The 22,434-nt window shown below is 33.5% G+C and overlaps 35 non-coding genes across 35 annotated transcripts; all 35 read right to left on the reverse strand.

Annotated features, from left to right (window-relative positions):
- Positions 1-382: 382 nt before the first annotated feature.
- TRNAW-CCA (transfer RNA tryptophan (anticodon CCA)) lies at positions 383-454 on the reverse strand. The gene has a single exon. It is a non-coding gene; the product is annotated as a tRNA-Trp (tRNA).
- Positions 455-1,042: 588 nt separating this feature from the next.
- TRNAW-CCA (transfer RNA tryptophan (anticodon CCA)) lies at positions 1,043-1,114 on the reverse strand. The gene has a single exon. It is a non-coding gene; the product is annotated as a tRNA-Trp (tRNA).
- Positions 1,115-1,747: 633 nt separating this feature from the next.
- Positions 1,748-1,819, reverse strand: TRNAW-CCA (transfer RNA tryptophan (anticodon CCA)). Its single transcript has one exon. It is a non-coding gene; the product is annotated as a tRNA-Trp (tRNA).
- A 2,286-nt stretch (positions 1,820-4,105) lies between these two features.
- On the reverse strand, positions 4,106-4,177 carry TRNAW-CCA (transfer RNA tryptophan (anticodon CCA)). The gene has a single exon. It is a non-coding gene; the product is annotated as a tRNA-Trp (tRNA).
- Positions 4,178-5,031: 854 nt separating this feature from the next.
- Positions 5,032-5,103, reverse strand: TRNAW-CCA (transfer RNA tryptophan (anticodon CCA)). The gene has a single exon. It is a non-coding gene; the product is annotated as a tRNA-Trp (tRNA).
- Positions 5,104-5,884: 781 nt separating this feature from the next.
- TRNAW-CCA (transfer RNA tryptophan (anticodon CCA)) lies at positions 5,885-5,956 on the reverse strand. Its single transcript has one exon. It is a non-coding gene; the product is annotated as a tRNA-Trp (tRNA).
- A 584-nt stretch (positions 5,957-6,540) lies between these two features.
- TRNAW-CCA (transfer RNA tryptophan (anticodon CCA)) lies at positions 6,541-6,612 on the reverse strand. Its single transcript has one exon. It is a non-coding gene; the product is annotated as a tRNA-Trp (tRNA).
- A 390-nt stretch (positions 6,613-7,002) lies between these two features.
- Positions 7,003-7,074, reverse strand: TRNAW-CCA (transfer RNA tryptophan (anticodon CCA)). The gene has a single exon. It is a non-coding gene; the product is annotated as a tRNA-Trp (tRNA).
- Positions 7,075-7,663: 589 nt separating this feature from the next.
- Positions 7,664-7,735, reverse strand: TRNAW-CCA (transfer RNA tryptophan (anticodon CCA)). The gene has a single exon. It is a non-coding gene; the product is annotated as a tRNA-Trp (tRNA).
- A 394-nt stretch (positions 7,736-8,129) lies between these two features.
- TRNAW-CCA (transfer RNA tryptophan (anticodon CCA)) lies at positions 8,130-8,201 on the reverse strand. Its single transcript has one exon. It is a non-coding gene; the product is annotated as a tRNA-Trp (tRNA).
- A 782-nt stretch (positions 8,202-8,983) lies between these two features.
- TRNAW-CCA (transfer RNA tryptophan (anticodon CCA)) lies at positions 8,984-9,055 on the reverse strand. Its single transcript has one exon. It is a non-coding gene; the product is annotated as a tRNA-Trp (tRNA).
- A 390-nt stretch (positions 9,056-9,445) lies between these two features.
- Positions 9,446-9,517, reverse strand: TRNAW-CCA (transfer RNA tryptophan (anticodon CCA)). The gene has a single exon. It is a non-coding gene; the product is annotated as a tRNA-Trp (tRNA).
- A 399-nt stretch (positions 9,518-9,916) lies between these two features.
- On the reverse strand, positions 9,917-9,988 carry TRNAW-CCA (transfer RNA tryptophan (anticodon CCA)). Its single transcript has one exon. It is a non-coding gene; the product is annotated as a tRNA-Trp (tRNA).
- Positions 9,989-10,576: 588 nt separating this feature from the next.
- On the reverse strand, positions 10,577-10,648 carry TRNAW-CCA (transfer RNA tryptophan (anticodon CCA)). The gene has a single exon. It is a non-coding gene; the product is annotated as a tRNA-Trp (tRNA).
- Positions 10,649-11,042: 394 nt separating this feature from the next.
- TRNAW-CCA (transfer RNA tryptophan (anticodon CCA)) lies at positions 11,043-11,114 on the reverse strand. The gene has a single exon. It is a non-coding gene; the product is annotated as a tRNA-Trp (tRNA).
- Positions 11,115-11,504: 390 nt separating this feature from the next.
- TRNAW-CCA (transfer RNA tryptophan (anticodon CCA)) lies at positions 11,505-11,576 on the reverse strand. The gene has a single exon. It is a non-coding gene; the product is annotated as a tRNA-Trp (tRNA).
- Positions 11,577-11,975: 399 nt separating this feature from the next.
- Positions 11,976-12,047, reverse strand: TRNAW-CCA (transfer RNA tryptophan (anticodon CCA)). Its single transcript has one exon. It is a non-coding gene; the product is annotated as a tRNA-Trp (tRNA).
- Positions 12,048-12,635: 588 nt separating this feature from the next.
- TRNAW-CCA (transfer RNA tryptophan (anticodon CCA)) lies at positions 12,636-12,707 on the reverse strand. Its single transcript has one exon. It is a non-coding gene; the product is annotated as a tRNA-Trp (tRNA).
- A 394-nt stretch (positions 12,708-13,101) lies between these two features.
- Positions 13,102-13,173, reverse strand: TRNAW-CCA (transfer RNA tryptophan (anticodon CCA)). The gene has a single exon. It is a non-coding gene; the product is annotated as a tRNA-Trp (tRNA).
- A 588-nt stretch (positions 13,174-13,761) lies between these two features.
- Positions 13,762-13,833, reverse strand: TRNAW-CCA (transfer RNA tryptophan (anticodon CCA)). The gene has a single exon. It is a non-coding gene; the product is annotated as a tRNA-Trp (tRNA).
- Positions 13,834-14,223: 390 nt separating this feature from the next.
- TRNAW-CCA (transfer RNA tryptophan (anticodon CCA)) lies at positions 14,224-14,295 on the reverse strand. The gene has a single exon. It is a non-coding gene; the product is annotated as a tRNA-Trp (tRNA).
- A 394-nt stretch (positions 14,296-14,689) lies between these two features.
- Positions 14,690-14,761, reverse strand: TRNAW-CCA (transfer RNA tryptophan (anticodon CCA)). The gene has a single exon. It is a non-coding gene; the product is annotated as a tRNA-Trp (tRNA).
- Positions 14,762-15,156: 395 nt separating this feature from the next.
- Positions 15,157-15,228, reverse strand: TRNAW-CCA (transfer RNA tryptophan (anticodon CCA)). The gene has a single exon. It is a non-coding gene; the product is annotated as a tRNA-Trp (tRNA).
- A 579-nt stretch (positions 15,229-15,807) lies between these two features.
- Positions 15,808-15,879, reverse strand: TRNAW-CCA (transfer RNA tryptophan (anticodon CCA)). Its single transcript has one exon. It is a non-coding gene; the product is annotated as a tRNA-Trp (tRNA).
- A 783-nt stretch (positions 15,880-16,662) lies between these two features.
- On the reverse strand, positions 16,663-16,734 carry TRNAW-CCA (transfer RNA tryptophan (anticodon CCA)). The gene has a single exon. It is a non-coding gene; the product is annotated as a tRNA-Trp (tRNA).
- A 390-nt stretch (positions 16,735-17,124) lies between these two features.
- Positions 17,125-17,196, reverse strand: TRNAW-CCA (transfer RNA tryptophan (anticodon CCA)). The gene has a single exon. It is a non-coding gene; the product is annotated as a tRNA-Trp (tRNA).
- A 588-nt stretch (positions 17,197-17,784) lies between these two features.
- TRNAW-CCA (transfer RNA tryptophan (anticodon CCA)) lies at positions 17,785-17,856 on the reverse strand. Its single transcript has one exon. It is a non-coding gene; the product is annotated as a tRNA-Trp (tRNA).
- A 390-nt stretch (positions 17,857-18,246) lies between these two features.
- On the reverse strand, positions 18,247-18,318 carry TRNAW-CCA (transfer RNA tryptophan (anticodon CCA)). The gene has a single exon. It is a non-coding gene; the product is annotated as a tRNA-Trp (tRNA).
- Positions 18,319-18,712: 394 nt separating this feature from the next.
- On the reverse strand, positions 18,713-18,784 carry TRNAW-CCA (transfer RNA tryptophan (anticodon CCA)). The gene has a single exon. It is a non-coding gene; the product is annotated as a tRNA-Trp (tRNA).
- Positions 18,785-19,372: 588 nt separating this feature from the next.
- TRNAW-CCA (transfer RNA tryptophan (anticodon CCA)) lies at positions 19,373-19,444 on the reverse strand. Its single transcript has one exon. It is a non-coding gene; the product is annotated as a tRNA-Trp (tRNA).
- A 390-nt stretch (positions 19,445-19,834) lies between these two features.
- TRNAW-CCA (transfer RNA tryptophan (anticodon CCA)) lies at positions 19,835-19,906 on the reverse strand. Its single transcript has one exon. It is a non-coding gene; the product is annotated as a tRNA-Trp (tRNA).
- A 588-nt stretch (positions 19,907-20,494) lies between these two features.
- Positions 20,495-20,566, reverse strand: TRNAW-CCA (transfer RNA tryptophan (anticodon CCA)). The gene has a single exon. It is a non-coding gene; the product is annotated as a tRNA-Trp (tRNA).
- A 390-nt stretch (positions 20,567-20,956) lies between these two features.
- On the reverse strand, positions 20,957-21,028 carry TRNAW-CCA (transfer RNA tryptophan (anticodon CCA)). The gene has a single exon. It is a non-coding gene; the product is annotated as a tRNA-Trp (tRNA).
- Positions 21,029-21,422: 394 nt separating this feature from the next.
- Positions 21,423-21,494, reverse strand: TRNAW-CCA (transfer RNA tryptophan (anticodon CCA)). Its single transcript has one exon. It is a non-coding gene; the product is annotated as a tRNA-Trp (tRNA).
- Positions 21,495-22,082: 588 nt separating this feature from the next.
- Positions 22,083-22,154, reverse strand: TRNAW-CCA (transfer RNA tryptophan (anticodon CCA)). The gene has a single exon. It is a non-coding gene; the product is annotated as a tRNA-Trp (tRNA).
- Positions 22,155-22,434: the final 280 nt, after the last annotated feature.

Consider the following 22,434-nt stretch of genomic DNA (forward strand, 5'->3'; position numbering starts at 1 on the left):
GCACTTAATGCGTCTGTATTTTTTTATTTTTTATTTTTATGACATCCGACAAGGTATTTTATGATAATGTAATTTCCCTGTGACATGTGTATTGAGTGATATAATATATGACGTGACCTAAGGAAAACAATTACCAATCACTTAGTTTACTGATAAATTGAAAGTAAGTTATGTTCAACACATGATATTCCACTGAATGATAAACATTTATTATGTTGCGACCTTTATTGTCGCTTTCTGTGTATGAATTCAGTGTGATAGTAGATTTTGGTCAACTATTCCAAAACAACAGTTATGGAGTACTTTGATCTATTCGTGATAGTCGTGTTCAAAACGGTAAATCTAACAATTCGTATTCAGTCCCTAAACCCATCGACCTCAATGAGCCTGACGTGATTCGAACACGCAACCTTCTGATCTGGAGTCAGACGCGCTACCATTGCGCCACAGAGTCAGTACATACTTGTACTTAATGCATCTGCATTTTTTTATTTTTCATTTTTATGACATCCTACAAGGTATTTTATGATAATGTAATTTTCCTGTGACATGTGTATTGAGTGATATAATATATGACGTGACCTAAGGAAAACAATTACCAATCACTTAGTTTACTGATAAATTGAAAGTAAGTTATGTTCAATACATGATATTCCACTGAATGATAAACATTTACTATGTTGCGATCTTTATTTTCATGACATCCTACAAGGTATTTTATGATAATGTAATTTTCCTGTGACATGTGTATTGAGTGATATAATATATGACGTGACCTAAGGAAAACAATTACCAATCACTTAGTTTACTGATAAATTGAAAGTAAGTTATGTTCAATACATGATATTCCACTGAATGATAAACATTTACTATGTTGCGACCTTTATTGTCTCTTTCTTTGTATGAATTCAGTGTGATAGTAGATTTTGGGTCAACTATTCAAAAACCACAGTTATGGAGTACTTTGATCTATTCATGATATTCCTGTTCAAAATGGTAAAGCTCACAATTCGTATTTAGTCCCTAAACCCATCGACCTCAATGACCCTGACGTGATTCGAACACGCAACCTTCTGATCTGGAGTCAGACGCGCTACCATTGCGCCACAGAGTCAGTACTTACATGCCCTTAATGCATCTGTATTTTTTTTATTTTGCATTTTTATGGCATCCTACAAGGTATTTTATGATAATGTAATTTTCCTGTGACATGTGTATTGAGTGATATAATATATGACGTGACCTAAGGAAAACAATTACCAATCACTTAGTTTACTGATAAATTGAAAGTAAGTTATGTTCACGCAACCTTCTGATCTGGAGTCAGACGCGCAACCATTGCGCCACAGAGTCAGTACTTACATGCACTTAATGCGTCTGTATTTTTTTATTTTTCATTTTTATGACATCCTACAAGGTATTTTATGATAATGTAATTTTCCTGTGACAGGTGTACTGAGTGATATAATATATGACGTGACCTAAGGAAAACAATTACCAATTACTTAGTTTACTGATAAATTGAAAGTAAGTTATGTTCAATACATGATATTCCACTGAATGATAAACATTTACTATGTTGCGACCTTTATTGTCGCTTTCTTTGTATGAATTCAGTGTGATAGTAGATTTTGGGTCAACTATTCCAAAACAACAGTTATGGAGTACTTTGATCTATTCGTGATAGTCGTGTTCAAAATGGTAAATCTCACAATTCGTATTCAGTCCATAAACCCATCGACCTCAATGACCCTGACGTGATTCGAACACGCAACCTTCTGATCTGGAGTCAGACGCGCAACCATTGCGCCACAGAGTCAGTACACACATGTACGTAATGCATCTGCATTTTTTTATTTTTCATTTTTATGACATCCTACAAGGTATTTTATGATAATGTAATTTTCCTGTGACATGTGTATTGAGTGATATAATATATGACGTGACCTAAGGAAAACAATTACCAATCACTTACTTTACTGATAAATTGAATGTAAGTTATGTTCAACACATGATATTCCACTGAATGATAAACATTTACTATGTTGCGATCTTTATTTTTATGACATCCTACAAGGTATTTTATGATAATGTAATTTTCCTGTGACATGTGTATTGAGTGATATAATATATGACGTGACCTAAGGAAAACAATTACCAATCACTTAGTTTACTGATAAATTGAAAGTAAGTTATGTTCAACACATGATATTCCACTGAATGATAAACATTTACTATGTTGCGACCTTTATTGTCTCTTTCTTTGTATGAATTCAGTGTGATAGTAGATTTTGGGTCAACTATTCAAAAACCACAGTTATGGAGTACTTTGATCTATTCATGATATTCCTGTTCAAAATGGTAAAGCTCAGAATTCGTATTTAGTCCCTAAACCCATCGACCTCAATGACCCTGACGTGATTCGAACACGCAACCTTCTGATCTGGAGTCAGACGCGCCACAGAGTCAGTACTTACATGCACTTAATGCATCTGCATTTTTTTATTTTTCATTTTTATGACATCCTACAAGGTATTTTATGATAATGTAATTTTCCTGTGACATGTGTATTGAGTGATATAATATATGACGTGACCTAAGGAAAACAATTACCAATCACTTACTTTACTGATAAATTGAAAGTAAGTTATGTTCAACACATGATATTCCACTGAATGATAAACATTTATTATGTTGCGACCTTTATTTTTATGACATCCTACAAGGTATTTTATGATAATGTAATTTTCCTGTGACATGTGTATTGAGTGATATAATATATGACGTGACCTAAGGAAAACAATTACCAATCACTTAGTTTACTGATAAATTGAAAGTAAGTTATGTTCAACACATGATATTCCACTGAATGATAAACATGTATTATGTTGCGACCTTTATTTTTATGACATCCTACAAGGTATTCTATGATAATGTAATTTTCCTGTGACATGTGTATTGAGTGATATAATATATGACGTTGGATGTCTTGTAATTTCCTACTTTTGAATGTGTCGAAAACTGAATTTGTGTGCATGTCGTCTCGGAGATTCTCACAAGACTCGTGTCCTTTGTATAGTATCGCAATTGGTGAAGAATTGGTTAGTGCTTCGTCAAGTGCTAGAAACTTAGGTGTCTTGTTTGATTCGCAGCTATCTATGGAAACACACATTTTTACTATTTGTAGATCTGGATATTCCCATCTAAGAAATATTAATCGTATTCGTAAATCATTATCCCAATCTGATACTGAAAAGTTGGTACATGCTTTCATATCTTCTCGCTTAGACAGCTGTAATTCATTATTGTCTGGTCTCCCTGTAACTAAGATAAAACCTCTTATTCGTGTACAAAATGCAGCAGCCCGCCTTGTCACTCGTGCTCGAAAATATGACCACATTACAGACATTTTTATTAAACTTCATTGGTTACCAGTTGTACAAAGAATCAATTTTAAATTACTTTTACTAGTGTATAAATCTTTGTATGGTTTTGCCCCAAATTATCTATGTGAATTAATCGAATTTTATGTACCGAGTCGTAGTTTAAGATCTGAATCGAAGTTTCTTATTAAAACTCGTCAGATGTGTAGTAAAAAGTCCAAGGTGTTATACAAAGACCGTGCTTTTGAAAATTTAGGTCCTAAACTTTTTAATGAATTACCTCTGTCTGTTCGTTCTAGTCCTTCAGTAGACATTTTTAAATCCAGACTGAAAACGCACTTATTTAAATGTGCTTTTAATATTTGACTGATTGTTTATTGTATCAGCGCCTTTGATCTTCATATGTTGGAATTGTTGCGCTTAATTAAATAGAGTTATTATTATTATTATTATTATCTAAGGAAAACAATTACCAATCACTTAGTTTACTGATAAATTGAAAGTAAGTTATGTTCAATACATGATATTCCACTGAATGATAAACATTTACTATGTTGCGACCTTTATTGTCGCTTTCTTTGTATGAATTCAGTGTGATAGTAGATTTTGGGTCAACTATTCAAAAACAACAGTTATGGAGTACTTTGATCTATTCATGATATTCCTGTTCAAAATGGTAAAGCTCACAATTCGTAATTAGTCCCTAAACCCAACGACCTCAATGACCCTGACGTGATTCGAACACGCAACCTTCTGATCTGGAGTCAGACGCGCTCCCATTGCGCCACAGAGTCAGTACTTACATGCACTTAATGCATCTGCATTTTTTTATTTTTCATTTTTATGACATCCTACAAGGTATTTTATGATAATGTAATTTTCCTGTGACATGTGTATTGAGTGATATAATATATGACGTGACCTAAGGAAAACAATTACCAATCACTTAGTTTACTGATAAATTGAAAGAAAGTTATGTTCAACACATGATATTCCACTGAATGATAAACATTTACTATGTGTGTTGCTACCTTAATTCTCGCTTTCTGTGTATGGATTCAGTGTGATAGTAGATTTTGGGACAACTATTCCAAAACAAAAGTTATGGAGTACTTTGATCTATTCATGATATTCCTGTTCAAAATTGTTAAGCTCACAATTCGTTTTCAGTCCATAAACCCATCGACCACAATGACCCTGACATGATTCGAACACGCAACCTTCTGATCTGGAGTCAGACGCGCCACAGAGTCAGTACTTACATTAACTTAATTGATCTTCATTTTTCTTATTTTCCATTTTTATGGCATCCTATAAGGTATTTCATGACAATGTAATTTTCTTGTGATATTTGTAATGAGTGATATAATATATGACGTGACATAAGGAAAACAATTACAAATCACTTAGTTTACTGATAAATTGAAAGTAAGTTATGTTCAACACATGATATTGCTCTGAATGATAAACATTTACTATTTTGCGACCTTTATTGTCACTTTCTTTGTATGGATTCAGTGTGATAGTAGATTTTGGGTCAACTATTCCAAAACATCAGTTATGGAGTACTTTGATCTATTCATGATTTTCCTGTTCAAAATGGTAAAGCTCACAATTCGTATTTAGTCCCTAAACCCACAGACCTCAATGACCCTGACGTGATTCGAACACGCAACCTTCTGATCTGGAGTCAGACGCGCTACCATTGCGCCACAGAGCCAGTACTTACATGCACTTAATGCGTCTGTATTTTTTTATTTTTCATTTTTATGACATCCTACAAGGTATTTTATGATAATGTAATTTTCCTGTGACATGTGTATTGAGTGATATAATATATGATGTGACCTAAGGAAAACAATTACCAATCATTTAGCTTACTGATAAATTGAAAGTAAGTTATGTTCAATACATGATATTCCACTGAATGATAAACATTTATTATGTAGCGATCTTTATTTTTATGACATCCTACAAGGTGATTTATGATAATGTAATTTTCCTGTGACATGTGTATTGAGTGATATAATATATGACGTGACCTAAGAAAACAATTACCAATCACTTACTTTACTGATAAATTGAAAGTAAGTTATGTTCAACACATGATATTCCACTGAATGATAAACATTTATTATGTTGCGACCTTTATTTTTATGACATCCTACAAGGTATTTCATGATAATGTAATTTTCCTGTGACATGTGTATTGAGTGATATAATATATGACGTGACCTAAGGAAAACAATTACCAATCACTTAGTTTACTGATAAATTGAAAGTAAGTTATGTTCAATACATGATATTCCACTGAATGATAAACATTTACTATGTTGCGATCTTTATTGTCGCTTTCTTTGTATGAATTCAGTGTGATAGTAGATTTTGGGTCAACTATTCCAAAACAACAGTTATGGAGTACTTTGATCTATTCGTGATAGTCGTGTTCAAAATGGTAAAGCTCACAATTCGTATTTAGTCCCTAAACCCATGGACCTCAATGACCCTGACGTGATTCGAACACGCAACCTTCTGATCTGGAGTCAGACGCGCTACCATTGCGCTACAGAGTCAGTACATGCACTTAATGCGTCTGTATTTTTTTATTTTTCATTTTTATGACATCCTACAAGGTATTTTATGATAATGTAATTTTCCTGTGACATGTGTATTGAGTGATATAATATATGACGTGACATAAGGAAAACAATTACCAATCACTTACTTTACTGATAAATTGAAAGTAAGTTATGTTCAACACATGATATTCCACTGAATGATTAACATTTATTATGTTGCGACCTTTATTTCTATGACATCCTACAGGGTATTTTATGATAATGTAATTTTCCTGTGACATGTGTATTGAGTGATATAATATATGACGTGACCTAAGGAAAACAATTACCAATCACTTAGTTTACTGATAAATTGAAAGTAAGTTATGTTCAACACATGATATTCCACTGAATGATAAACATTTATTATGTTGCGACCTTTATTGTTGCTTTCTTTGTATGAATTCAGTGTGATAGTAGATTTTGGGTCAACTATTCAAAAACAACAGTTATGGAGTACTTTGATCTATTCGTGATAGTCGTGTTCAAAATGGTAAAGCTCACAATTCGTATTTAGTCCCTAAACCCATCGACCTCAATGACCCAGACACGATTCGAACACGCAACCTTCTGATCTGGAGTCAGACGCGCTACCATTGCGCTACAGAGTCAGTACATGCACTTAATGCGTCTGTATTTTTTTATTTTTCATTTTTATGACATCCTACAAGGTATTTTATGATAATGTAATTTTCCTGTGACGTGTGTATTGAGTGATATAATATATGACGTGACCTAAGGAAAACAATTACCAATCACTTAGTTTACTGATAAATTGAAAGTAAGTTATGTTCAATACATGATATTCCACTGAATGATAAACATTTACTATGTTGCGACCTTTATTGTCGCTTTCTTTGTATGAATTCAGTGTGATAGTAGATTTTGGGTCAACTATTCAAAAACAACAGTTATGGAGTACTTTGATCTATTCATGATATTCCTGTTCAAAATGGTAAAGCGCACAATTCGTATTTAGTCCCAAAACCCATCGACCTCAATGACCCTGACGTGATTCGAACAGGCAACCTTCTGATCTGGAGTCAGACGCGCTACCATTGCGCCACAGAGTCAGTACTTACATTAACTTAATTGATCTTCATTTTTTTTATTTTCCATTTTTATGGCATCCTATAAGGTATTTCATGACAATGTAATTTTCTTGTGATATTTGTAATGAGTGATATAATATATGACGTGACATAAGGAAAACAATTACCAATCACTTACTTTACTGATAAATTGAAAGTAAGTTATGTTCAACACATGATATTCCACTGAATGATTAACATTTATTATGTTGCGACCTTTATTTCTATGACATCCTACAGGGTATTTTATGATAATGTAATTTTCCTGTGACATGTGTATTGAGTGATATAATATATGACGTGACCTAAGGAAAACAATTACCAATCACTTAGTTTACTGATAAATTGAAAGTAAGTTATGTTCAACACATGATATTCCACTGAATGATAAACATTTATTATGTTGCGACCTTTATTGTCGCTTTCTTTGTATGAATTCAGTGTGATAGTAGATTTTGGGTCAACTATTCAAAAACAACAGTTATGGAGTACTTTGATCTATTCGTGATAGTCGTGTTCAAAATGGTAAATCTCACAATTCGTATTCAGTCCCTAAACCCATCGACCTCAATGACCCTGACGTGATTCGAACACGCAACCTTCTGATCTGGAGTCAGACGCGCTACCATTGCGCCACAGAGTCAGTACTTAGATACACTTAATGCGTCTGTATTTTTTTATTTTTCATTTTTATGACATCCTACAAGGTATTTTATGATAATGTAATTTTCCTGTGACATGTGTATTGAGTGATATAATATATGACGTGACCTAAGGAAAACAATTACCAATCACTTACTTTACTGATAAATTGAAAGTAAGTTATGTTCAACACATGATATTCCACTGAATGATAAACATTTACTATGTTGCGACCTTTATTGTCGCTTTCTTTGTATCAATTCAGTGTGATAGTAGATTTTGGGTCAACTATTCCAAAACAACAGTTATGGAGTACTTTGATCTATTCATGATTTTCCTGTTCAAAATGGTAAAGCTCACAATTCGTATTTAGTCCCTAAACCCACCGACCTCAATGACCCTGACGTGATTCGAACACGCAACCGTCTGATCTGGAGTCAGACGCGCTACCATTGCGCCACAGAGTCAGTACTTACATGCACTTAATGCATCTGTATTTTTTTATTTTTCATTTTTATGACATCCTACAAGGTATTTTATGATAATGTAATTTTCCTGTGACATGTGTATTGAGTGATATAATATATGACGTGACCTAAGGAAAACAATTACCAATCACTTACTTTACTGATAAATTGAAAGTAAGTTATGTTCAACACATGATATTCCACTGAATGATAAACATTTATTATGTTGCGACCTTTATTTTTATGACATCCTACAAGGTATTTCATGATAATGTAATTTTCTTGTGACATGTGTATTGAGTGATATAATATATGACGTGACCTAAGGAAAACAATTACCAATCACTTACTTTACTGATAAATTGAAAGTAAGTTGTGTTCAACACATGATATTCCACTGAATGATAAACATTTATTATGTTGCGACCTTTATTTTTATGACATCCTACAAGGTATTTCATGATAATGTAATTTTCTTGTGACATGTGTATTGAGTGATATAATATATGATGTGACCTAAGGAAAACAATTACCAATCACTTAGTTTACTGATAAATTGAAAGTAAGTTGTGTTCAACACATGATATTCCACTGAATGATAAACATTTATTATGTTGCGATCTTTATTGTCGCTTTCTTTGTATGAACTCAGTGTGATAGTAGATTTTGGGTCAACTATTCCAAAACAACAGTTATGGAGTACTTTGATCTATTCGTGATAGTCGTGTTCATAATGGTAAAGCTCACAATTCGTATTTAGTACCTAAACTCATCGACCTCAATGACCCTGACGTGATTCGAACACGCAACCTTCTGATCTGGAGTCAGACGCGCTACCATTGCGCTACAGAGTCAGTACATGCACTTAATGCGTCTGTATGTTTTTATTTTTTATTTCTATGACATCCGACAAGGTATTTTATGATAATGTAATTTCCCTGTGACATGTGTATTGAGTGATATAATATATGACGTGACCTAAGGAAAACAATTACCAATCACTTAGTTTACTGATAAATTGAAAGTAAGTTATGTTCAACACATGATATTCCACTGAATGATAAACATTTATTATGTTGTGACCTTTATTGTCGCTTTCTTTGTATGAATTCAGTGTGATAGTAGATTTTGGATCAACTATTCCAAAACAACAGTTATGGAGTACTTTGATCTATTCGTGATAGTCGTGTTCAAAATGGTAAATCTCACAATTCGTATTCAGTCCCTAAACCCATCGACCTCAATGACCCTGACGTGATTCGAACACGAAACCTTCTGATCTGGAGTCAGACGTGCTACCATTGCGCCACAGAGTCAGTACATACATGTACTTAATGCATCTGCATTTTTTTATTTTTCATTTTTATGACATCCGACAAGGTATTTTATGATAATGTAATTTTCCTGTGACATGTGTATTGAGTGATATAATATATGACGTGACCTAAGGAAAACAATTACCAATCACTTAGTTTACTGATAAATTGAAAGTAAGTTATGTTCAACACATGATATTCCACTGAATGACAAACATTTACTATGTTGTTACCTTAATTCTCGCTTTCTTTGTATGAATTCATTGTGATAGTAGATTTTGTGTCAACTATTCCAAGACAACAGTTATGGAGTACTTTGATCTATTCGTGATAGTCGTGTTCAAAATGGTAAAGCTCACAATTCGTATTTAGTCCCTAAATTAAACCCATCGACCTCAATGACCCTGACGTGATTCGAACACGCAACCTTCTGATCTGGAGTCAGACGCGCTACCATTGCGCCACAGAGTCAGTACTTACATGCATTTAATGCATCTGTATTTTTTTATTTTTCATTTTTATGACATCCTACAAGGTATTTTATGATAATGTAATTTTCCTGTGACATGTGTATTGAGTGATATAATATATGACGTGACCTAAGGAAAACAATTACCAATCACTTACTTTACTGATAAATTGAAAGTAAGTTATGTTCAACACATGATATTCCACTGAATGATTAACATTTATTATGTTGCGACCTTTATTTCTATGACATCCTACAGGGTATTTTATGATAATGTAATTTTCCTGTGACATGTGTATTGAGTGATATAATATATGACGTGACCTAAGGAAAACAATTACCAATCACTTAGTTTACTGATAAATTGAAAGTAAGTTATGTTCAACACATGATATTACACTGAATGATAAACATTTATTATGTTGCGACCTTTATTGTCGCTTTCTTTGTATGAATTCAGTGTGATAGTAGATTTTGGGTCAACTATTCAAAAACAACAGTTATGGAGTACTTTGATCTATTCGTGATAGTCGTGTTCAAAATGGTAAATCTCACAATTCGTATTCAGTCCCTAAATCCATCGACCTCAATGACCCTGACGTGATTCGAACACGCAACCTTCTGATCTGGAGTCAGACGCGCTACCATTGCGCCACAGAGTCAGTACTTAGATGCACTTAATGCGTCTGTATTTTTTTATTTTTCATTTTTATGACATCCTACAAGGTATTTCATGATAATGTAATTTTCTTGTGACATGTGTATTGAGTGATATAATATATGACGTGACCTAAGGAAAACAATTACCAATCACTTAGTTCACTGATAAATTGAAAGTAAGTTATGTTCAACACATGATATTCCACTGAATGATAGACATTTATTATGTTGCGATCTTTATTGTCGCTTTCTTTGTATGAACTCAGTGTGATAGTAGATTTTGGGTCAACTATTCCAAAACAACAGTTATGGAGTACTTTGATCTATTCGTGATAGTCGTGTTCAAAATGGTAAAGCTCACAATTCGTATTTAGTCCCTAAACCCATCGACCTCAATGACCCTGACGTGATTCGAACACGCAACCTTCTGATCTGGAGTCAGACGCGCTACCATTGCGCTACAGAGTCAGTACATGCACTTAATGCGTCTGTATGTTTTTATTTTTTATTTCTATGACATCCGACAAGGTATTTTATGATAATGTAATTTCCCTGTGACATGTGTATTGAGTGATATAATATATGACGTGACCTAAGGAAAACAATTACCAATCACTTAGTTTACTGATAAATTGAAAGTAAGTTATGTTCAACACATGATATTCCACTGAATGATAAACATTTATTATGTTGTGACCTTTATTGTCGCTTTCTTTGTATGAATTCAGTGTGATAGTAGATTTTGGATCAACTATTCCAAAACAACAGTTATGGAGTACTTTGATCTATTCGTGATAGTCGTGTTCAAAATGGTAAATCTCACAATTCGTATTCAGTCCCTAAACCCATCGACCTCAATGACCCTGACGTGATTCGAACACGAAACCTTCTGATCTGGAGTCAGACGTGCTACCATTGCGCCACAGAGTCAGTACATACATGTACTTAATGCATCTGCATTTTTTTATTTTTCATTTTTATGACATCCGACAAGGTATTTTATGATAATGTAATTTTCCTGTGACATGTGTATTGAGTGATATAATATATGACGTGACCTAAGGAAAACAATTACCAATCACTTAGTTTACTGATAAATTGAAAGTAAGTTATGTTCAACACATGATATTCCACTGAATGACAAACATTTACTATGTTGTTACCTTAATTCTCGCTTTCTTTGTATGAATTCATTGTGATAGTAGATTTTGTGTCAACTATTCCAAGACAACAGTTATGGAGTACTTTGATCTATTCGTGATAGTCGTGTTCAAAATGGTAAAGCTCACAATTCGTATTTAGTCCCTAAATTAAACCCATCGACCTCAATGACCCTGACGTGATTCGAACACGCAACCTTCTGATCTGGAGTCAGACGCGCTACCATTGCGCCACAGAGTCAGTACTTACATGCATTTAATGCATCTGTATTTTTTTATTTTTCATTTTTATGACATCCTACAAGGTATTTTATGATAATGTAATTTTCCTGTGACATGTGTATTGAGTGATATAATATATGACGTGACCTAAGGAAAACAATTACCAATCACTTACTTTACTGATAAATTGAAAGTAAGTTATGTTCAACACATGATATTCCACTGAATGATTAACATTTATTATGTTGCGACCTTTATTTCTATGACATCCTACAGGGTATTTTATGATAATGTAATTTTCCTGTGACATGTGTATTGAGTGATATAATATATGACGTGACCTAAGGAAAACAATTACCAATCACTTAGTTTACTGATAAATTGAAAGTAAGTTATGTTCAACACATGATATTACACTGAATGATAAACATTTATTATGTTGCGACCTTTATTGTCGCTTTCTTTGTATGAATTCAGTGTGATAGTAGATTTTGGGTCAACTATTCAAAAACAACAGTTATGGAGTCCTTTGATCTATTCGTGATAGTCGTGTTCAAAATGGTAAATCTCACAATTCGTATTCAGTCCCTAAATCCATCGACCTCAATGACCCTGACGTGATTCGAACACGCAACCTTCTGATCTGGAGTCAGACGCGCTACCATTGCGCCACAGAGTCAGTACTTAGATGCACTTAATGCGTCTGTATTTTTTTATTTTTCATTTTTATGACATCCTACAAGGTATTTCATGATAATGTAATTTTCTTGTGACATGTGTATTGAGTGATATAATATATGACGTGACCTAAGGAAAACAATTACCAATCACTTAGTTCACTGATAAATTGAAAGTAAGTTATGTTCAACACATGATATTCCACTGAATGATAGACATTTATTATGTTGCGATCTTTATTGTCGCTTTCTTTGTATGAACTCAGTGTGATAGTAGATTTTGGGTCAACTATTCCAAAACAACAGTTATGGAGTACTTTGATCTATTCGTGATAGTCGTGTTCAAAATGGTAAAGCTCACAATTCGTATTTAGTCCCTAAACCCATCGACCTCAATGACCCTGACGTGATTCGAACAGGCAACCTTCTGATCTGGAGTCAGACGCGCTACCATTGCGCCACAGAGTCAGTACTTACATGCACTTAATGCGTCTGTATTTTTTTATTTTTCATTTTTATGACATCCTACAAGGTATTTTATGATAATGTAATTTTCCTGTGACATGTGTATTGAGTGATATAATATATGACGTGACCTAAGGAAAACAATTACCAATCACTTAGTTTACTGATAAATTGAAAGTAAGTTATGTTCAACACATGATATTCCACTGAATGATAAACATTTATTATGTTGCGACCTTTATTTTTATGACATCCTACAAGGTATTTCATGATAATGTAATTTTCTTGTGACATGTGTATTGAGTGATATAATATATGACGTGACCTAAGGAAAATAATTACCAATCACTTAGTTTACTGATAAATTGAAAGTAAGTTATGTTCAACACATGATATTGCTCTGAATGATAAACATTTACTATGTTGCGACCTTTATTGTCGCTTTCTTTGTATGGATTCAGTGTGATTGTAGATTTTGGGTCAACTATTCCAAAACATCAGTTATGGAGTACTTTGATCTATTCATGATATTCCTATTCAAAATTGTTAAGCTCACAATTCGCTTTTAGTCCCTAAACCCATCGGCCTTAATGACCCTGACGTGATTCGAACTCGCAACCTTCTGATCTGGAGTCAGACGCTCTACCATTGCGCTACAGAGTCAGTACATGCACTTAATGCGTCTGTATGTTTTTATTTTTTATTTTTATGACATCCGACAAGGTATTTTATGATAATGTAATTTCCCTGTGACATGTGTATTGAGTGATATAATATATGACGTGACCTAAGGAAAACAATTACCAATCACTTAGTTTACTGATAAATTGAAAGTAAGTTATGTTCAACACATGGTATTCCACTGAATGATAAACATTTACTATGTTGCGACCTTTATTGTCGCTTTCTTTGTATGAATTCAGTGTGATAGTAGATTTTGGGTCAACTATTCCAAAACAACAGTTATGGAGTACTTTGATCTATTCGTGATAGTCGTGTTCAAAATGGTAAATCTCACAATTCGTATTCAGTCCCTAAACCCATCGACCTCAATGACCCTGCCGTGATTCGAACACGCAACCTTCTGATCTGGAGTCAGACGCGCTACCATTGCACCACAGAGTCAGTACATACATATACTTAATGCATCTGCATTTTTTTATTTTTCATTTTTATGACATCCTACAAGGTATTTTATGATAATGTAATTTTCCTGTGACATGTGTATTGAGTGATATAATATATGACGTGACCTAAGGAAAACAATTACCAATCACTTAGTTTACTGATAAATTGAAAGTAAGTTATGTTCAACACATGATATTCCACTGAATGATAAACATTTACTATGTTGCGACCTTTATTGTCTCTTTCTTTGTATGAATTCAGTGTGATAGTAGATTTTGGGTCAACTATTCAAAAACAACAGTTATGGAGTACTTTGATCTATTCATGATATTCCTGTTCAAAATGGTAAAGCTCACAATTCGTATTTAGTCCCTAAACCCATCGACCTCAATGACCCTGATATGATTCGAACACGCAACCTTCTGATCTGGAGTCAGACGCGCTACCATTGCGCCACAGAGTCAGTACTTACATGCACTTAATGCATCTGCATTTTTTTATTTTTCATTTTTATGACATCCTACAAGGTATTTTATGATAATGTAATTTTCCTGTGACATGTGTATTGAGTGATATAATATATGACGTGACCTAAGGAAAACAATTACCAATCACTTACTTTACTGATAAATTGAAAGTATGTTATGTTCAACACATGATATTCCACTGAATGATAAACATTTATTATGTTGCGACCTTTATTGTCGCTTTCTTTATATGAATTCAGTGTGATAGCAGATTTTGGGTCAACTATTCCAAAAACAACAGTTATGGAGTACTTTGATCTATTCGTGATAGTCGTGTTCAAAATGGTAAATCTCACAATTCGTATTCAGTCCCTAAACCCATCGACCTCAATGACCCTGACGTGATTCGAACACGCAACCTTCTGATCTGGAGTCAGACGCGCTACCATTGCGCCACAGAGTCAGTACTTACATGCACTTAATGCGTCTGTATTTTTTTGTTTTTCATTTTTATGACATCCTACAAGGTATTTTATGTTAATGTAATTTTCCTGTGACATGTGTATTGAGTGATATAATATATGACGTGACCTAAGGAAAACAATTACCAATCACTTACTTTACTGATATTTTGAAAGTAAGTTATGTTCAACACATGATATTCCACTGAATGATAAACATTTATTATGTTGCGACCTTTATTTTTATGACATCCTACAAGGTATTCTATGATAATGTAATTTTCCTGTGACATGTGTATTGAGTGATATAATATATGACGTGATCTAAGGAAAACAATTACCAATCACTTAGTTTACTGATAAATTGAAAGTAAGTTATGTTCAATACATGATATTCCACTGAATGATAAACATTTACTATGTTGCGACCTTTATTGTCGCTTTCTTTGTATGAATTCAGTGTGATAGTAGATTTTGGGTCAACTATTCAAAAACAACAGTTATGGAGTACTTTGATCTATTCCTGTTCAAAATGGTAAAGCTCACAATTCGTATTTAGTCCCTAAACCCATCGACCTCAATGACCCTGACGTGATTCGAACACGCAACCTTCTGATCTGGAGTCAGACGCGCTACCATTGCGCCACAGAGTCAGTACTTACATGCACTTAATGCGTCTGTATTTTTTTATTTTTCATTTTAATGACATCCTACAAGGTATTTTATGATAATGTAATTTTCCTGTGACCATGTGTATTGAGTGATATAATATATGACGTGACCTAAGGAAAACAATTACCAATCACTTACTTTACTGATAAATTGAAAGTAAGTTATGTTCAACACATGATATTCCACTGAATGATTAACATTTATTATGTTGCGACCTTTATTTCTATGACATCCTACAGGGTATTTTATGATAATGTAATTTTCCTGTGACATGTGTATTGAGTGATATAATATATGACGTGACCTAAGGAAAACAATTACCAATCACTTAGTTTACTGATAAATTGAAAGTAAGTTATGTTCAACACATGATATTCCACTGAATGATAAACATTTATTATGTTGCGACCTTTATTTTTATGACATCCTACAAGGTATTTCATGATAATGTAATTTTCTTGTGACATGTGTATTGAGTGATATAATATATGACGTGACCTAAGGAAAACAATTACCAATCACTTAGTTTACTGATAAATTGAAAGTAAGTTGTGTTCAACACATGATATTCCACTGAATGATAAACATTTATTATGTTGCGATCTTTATTGTCGCTTTCTTTGTATGAACTCAGTGTGATAGTAGATTTTGGGTCAACTATTCCAAAACAACAGTTATGGAGTACTTTGATCTATTCGTGATAGTCGTGTTCAAAATGGGAAAGCTTACAATTCGTATTTAGTCCCTAAACCCATCGACCTCAATGACCCTGACGTGATTCGAACACGCAACCTTCTGATCTGGAGTCAGACGCGATACCATTGCGCTACAGAGTCAGTACATGCACTTAATGCGTCTGTATTTTTTTATTTTTCATTTTTATGACATCCTACAAGGTATTTTATGATAATGTAATTTTCCTGTGACATGTGTATTGAGTGATATAATATATGACGTGACCTAAGGAAAACAATTACCAATCACTTAGTTTACTGATAAATTGAAAGTAAGTTATGTTCAATACATGATATTCCACTGAATGATAAACATTTACTATGTTGCGACCTTTATTGTCGCTTTCTTTGTATGAATTCAGTGTGATAGTAGATTTTGGGTCAACTATTCAAAAACAACAGTTATGGAGTACTTTGATCTATTCATGATTTTCCTGTTCAAAATGGTAAAGCTCACAATTCGTATTTAGTCCCTAAACCCACTGACCTCAATGACCCTGACGTGATTCGAACACGAAACCTTCTGATCTGGAGTCAGACGCGCTACCATTGCGCCACAGAGTCAGTACTTACATGCACTTAATGCGTCTGTATTTTTTTATTTTTCATTTTTATGACATCCTACAAGGTATTTTATGATAATGTAATTTTCCTGTGACATGTGTATTGAGTGATATAATATATGACGTGACCTAAGGAAAACAATTACCAATCACTTACTTTACTGATAAATTGAAAGTAAGTTATGTTCAACACATGATATTCCACTGAATGATAAACATTTATTATGTTGCGACCTTTATTTTTATGACATCCTACAAGGTATTTCATGATAATGTAATTTTCTTGTGACATGTGTATTGAGTGATATAATATATGACGTGACCTAAGGAAAACAATTACCAATCACTTAGTTTACTGATAAATTGAAAGTAAGTTGTGTTCAACACATGATATTCCACTGAATGATAAACATTTATTATGTTGCGATCTTTATTGTCGCTTTCTTTGTATGAACTCAGTGTGATAGTAGATTTTGGGTCAACTATTCCAAAACAACAGTTATGGAGTACTTTGATCTATTCGTGATAGTCGTGTTCAAAATGGGAAAGCTTACAATTCGTATTTAGTCCCTAAACCCATCGACCTCAATGACCCTGACGTGATTCGAACACGCAACCTACTGATCTGGAGTCAGACGCGATACCATTGCGCTACAGAGTCAGTACATGCACTTAATGCGTCTGTATTTTTTTATTTTTCATTTTTATGACATCCTACAAGGTATTTTATGATAATGTAATTTTCCTGTGACATGTGTATTGAGTGATATAATATATGACGTGACCTAAGGAAAACAATTACCAATCACTTAGTTTACTGATAAATTGAAAGTAAGTTATGTTCAATACATGATATTCCACTGAATGATAAACATTTACTATGTTGCGACCTTTATTGTCGCTTTCTTTGTATGAATTCAGTGTGATAGTAGATTTTGGGTCAACTATTCAAAAACAACAGTTATGGAGTACTTTGATCTATTCATGATTTTCCTGTTCAAAATGGTAAAGCTCACAATTCGTATTTAGTCCCTAAACCCACTGACCTCAATGACCCTGACGTGATTCGAACACGAAACCTTCTGATCTGGAGTCAGACGCGCTACCATTGCGCCACAGAGTCAGTACTTACATGCACTTAATGCGTCTGTATTTTTTTATTTTTCATTTTTATGACATCCTACAAGGTATTTTATGATAATGTAATTTTCCTGTGACATGTGTATTGAGTGATATAATATATGACGTGACCTAAGGAAAACAATTACCAATCACTTAGTTTACTGATAAATTGAAAGTAAGTTATGTTCAATACATGATATTCCACTGAATGATAAACATTTACTATGTTGCGACCTTTATTGTCGCTTTCTTTGTATGAATTCAGTGTGATAGTAGATTTTGGGTCAACTATTCAAAAACAACAGTTATGGAGTACTTTGATCTATTCATGATTTTCCTGTTCAAAATGGTAAAGCTCACAATTCGTATTTAGTCCCTAAACCCACTGACCTCAATGACCCTGACGTGATTCGAACACGAAACCTTCTGATCTGGAGTCAGACGCGCTACCATTGCGCCACAGAGTCAGTACTTACATGCACTTAATGCGTCTGTATTTTTTTATTTTTCATTTTTATGACATCCTACAAGGTATTTTATGATAATGTAATTTTCCTGTGACATGTGTATTGAGTGATATAATATATGACGTGACCTAAGGAAAACAATTACCAATCACTTACTTTACTGATAAATTGAAAGTAAGTTATGTTCAACACATGATATTCCACTGAATGATAAACATTTATTATGTTGCGACCTTTATTTTTATGACATCCTACAAGGTATTTCATGATAATGTAATTTTCTTGTGACATGTGTATTGAGTGATATAATATATGACGGGACCTTAGGAAAACAATTACAAATCACTTAGTTTACTGATAAATTGAAAGTAAGTTATGTTCAACACATGATATTCCACTGAATGATAAACATTTATTATGTTGCGATCTTTATTGTCGCTTTCTTTGTATGAACTCAGTGTGATAGTATATTTTGGGTCAACTATTCCAAAACAACAGTTATGGAGTACTTTGATCTATTCGTGATAGTCGTGTTCAAAATGGTAAAGCTCACAATTCGTATTTAGTCCCTAAACCCATCGACCTCAATGACCCTGACGTGATTCGAACACGCAACCTTCTGATCTGGAGTCAGACGCGCTACCATTGCGCTACAGAGTCAGTACATGCACTTAATGCGTCTGTATTTTTTTATTTTTCATTTTTATGACATCCTACAAGGTATTTTATGATAATGTAATTTTCCTGTGACATGTGTATTGAGTGATATAATATATGACGTGACCTAAGGAAAACAATTACCAATCACTTAGTTTACTGATAAATTGAAAGTAAGTTATGTTCAATACATGATATTCCACTGAATGATAAACATTTACTATGTTGCGACCTTTATTGTCGCTTTCTTTGTATGAATTCAGTGTGATAGTAGATTTTGGGTCAACTATTCAAAAACAACAGTTATGGAGTACTTTGATCTATTCATGATTTTCCTGTTCAAAATGGTAAAGCTCACAATTCGTATTTAGTCCCTAAACCCATCCACCTCAATGACCCTGACGTGATTCGAACACGCAACCTTCTGATCTGGAGTCAGACGCGCTACCATTGCGCCACAGAGTCAGTACTTACATGCACTTAATGCGTCTGTATTTTTTTATTTTTCATTTTTATGACATCCTACAAGGTATTTTATGATAATGTAATTTTCCTGTGACATGTGTATTGAGTGATATAATATATGACGTAACCTAAGGAAAACAATTACCAATCACTTACTTTACTGATAAATTGAAAGTAAGTTATGTTCAACACATGATATTCCACTGAATGATAAACATTTATTATGTTGCGACCTTTATTTTTATGACATCCTACAAGGTATTTCATGATAATGTAATTTTCTTGTGACATGTGTATTGAGTGATATAATATATGACGGGACCTTAGGAAAACAATTACCAATCACTTAGTTTACTGATAAATTGAAAGTAAGTTATGTTCAACACATGATATTCCACTGAATGATAAACATTTATTATGTTGCGATCTTTATTGTCGCTTTCTTTGTATGAACTCAGTGTGATAGTAGATTTTGGGTCAACTATTCCAAAACAACAGTTATGGAGTACTTGGATCTATTCGTGATAGTCGTGTTCAAAATGGTAAAGCTCACAATTCGTATTTAGTCCCTAAACCCATCGACCTCAATAACCCTGACGTGATTCGAACACGCAACCTTCTGATCTGGAGTCAGACGCGCTACCATTGCGCTACAAAGTCAGTACATGCACTTAATGCGTCTGTATTTTTTTATTTTTCATTTTTATGACATCCTACAAGGTATTTTATGATAATGTAATTTTCCTGTGACATGTGTATTGAGTGATATAATATATGACGTGACCTAAGGAAAACAATTACCAATCACTTAGTTTACTGATAAATTGAAAGTAAGTTATGTTCAATACATGATATTCCACTGAATGATAAACATTTACTATGTTGCGACCTTTATTGTCGCTTTCTTTGTATGAATTCAGTGTGATAGTAGATTTTGGGTCAACTATTCAAAAACAACAGTTATGGAGTACTTTGATCTATTCATGATTTTCCTGTTCAAAATGGTAAAGCTCACAATTCGTATTTAGTCCCTAAACCCATCCACCTCAATGACACTGACGTGATTCGAACACGCAACCTTCTGATCTGGAGTCAGACGCGCTACCATTGCGCCACAGAGTCAGTACTTACATGCACTTAATGCGTCTGTATTTTTTTATTTTTCATTTTTATGACATCCTACAAGGTATTTTATGATAATGTAATTTTCCTGTGACATGTGTATTGAGTGATATAATATATGACGTGACCTAAGGAAAACAATTACCAATCACTTAGTTTACTGATAAATTGAAAGTAAGTTATGTTCAATACATGATATTCCACTGAATGATAAACATTTACTATGTTGCGACCTTTATTGTCGCTTTCTTTGTATGAATTCAGTGTGATAGTAGATTTTGGGTCAACTATTCAAAAACAACAGTTATGGAGTACTTTGATCTATTCATGATTTTCCTGTTCAAAATGGTAAAGCTCACAATTCGTATTTAGTCCCTAAACCCACTGACCTCAATGACCCTGACGTGATTCGAACACGAAACCTTCTGATCTGGAGTCAGACGCGCTACCATTGCGCCACAGAGTCAGTACTTACATGCACTTAATGCGTCTGTATTTTTTTATTTTTCATTTTTATGACATCCTACAAGGTATTTTATGATAATGTAATTTTCCTGTGACATGTGTATTGAGTGATATAATATATGACGTGACCTAAGGAAAACAATTACCAATCACTTACTTTACTGATAAATTGAAAGTAAGTTATGTTCAACACATGATATTCCACTGAATGATAAACATTTATTATGTTGCGACCTTTATTTTTATGACATCCTACAAGGTATTTCATGATAATGTAATTTTCTTGTGACATGTGTATTGAGTGATATAATATATGACGGGACCTTAGGAAAACAATTACAAATCACTTAGTTTACTGATAAATTGAAAGTAAGTTATGTTCAACACATGATATTCCACTGAATGATAAACATTTATTATGTTGCGATCTTTATTGTCGCTTTCTTTGTATGAACTCAGTGTGATAGTATATTTTGGGTCAACTATTCCAAAACAACAGTTATGGAGTACTTTGATCTATTCGTGATAGTCGTGTTCAAAATGGTAAAGCTCACAATTCGTATTTAGTCCCTAAACCCATCGACCTCAATGACCCTGACGTGATTCGAACACGCAACCTTCTGATCTGGAGTCAGACGCGCTACCATTGCGCTACAGAGTCAGTACATGCACTTAATGCGTCTGTATTTTTTTATTTTTCATTTTTATGACATCCTACAAGGTATTTTATGATAATGTAATTTTCCTGTGACATGTGTATTGAGTGATATAATATATGACGTGACCTAAGGAAAACAATTACCAATCACTTAGTTTACTGATAAATTGAAAGTAAGTTATGTTCAATACATGATATTCCACTGAATGATAAACATTTACTATGTTGCGACCTTTATTGTCGCTTTCTTTGTATGAATTCAGTGTGATAGTAGATTTTGGGT

Source organism: Saccoglossus kowalevskii, chromosome 17 (genome assembly GCF_978046115.1).
Source record: "Saccoglossus kowalevskii chromosome 17, keSacKowa6.1, whole genome shotgun sequence".
NCBI lineage: Eukaryota > Metazoa > Hemichordata > Enteropneusta > Harrimaniidae > Saccoglossus > Saccoglossus kowalevskii.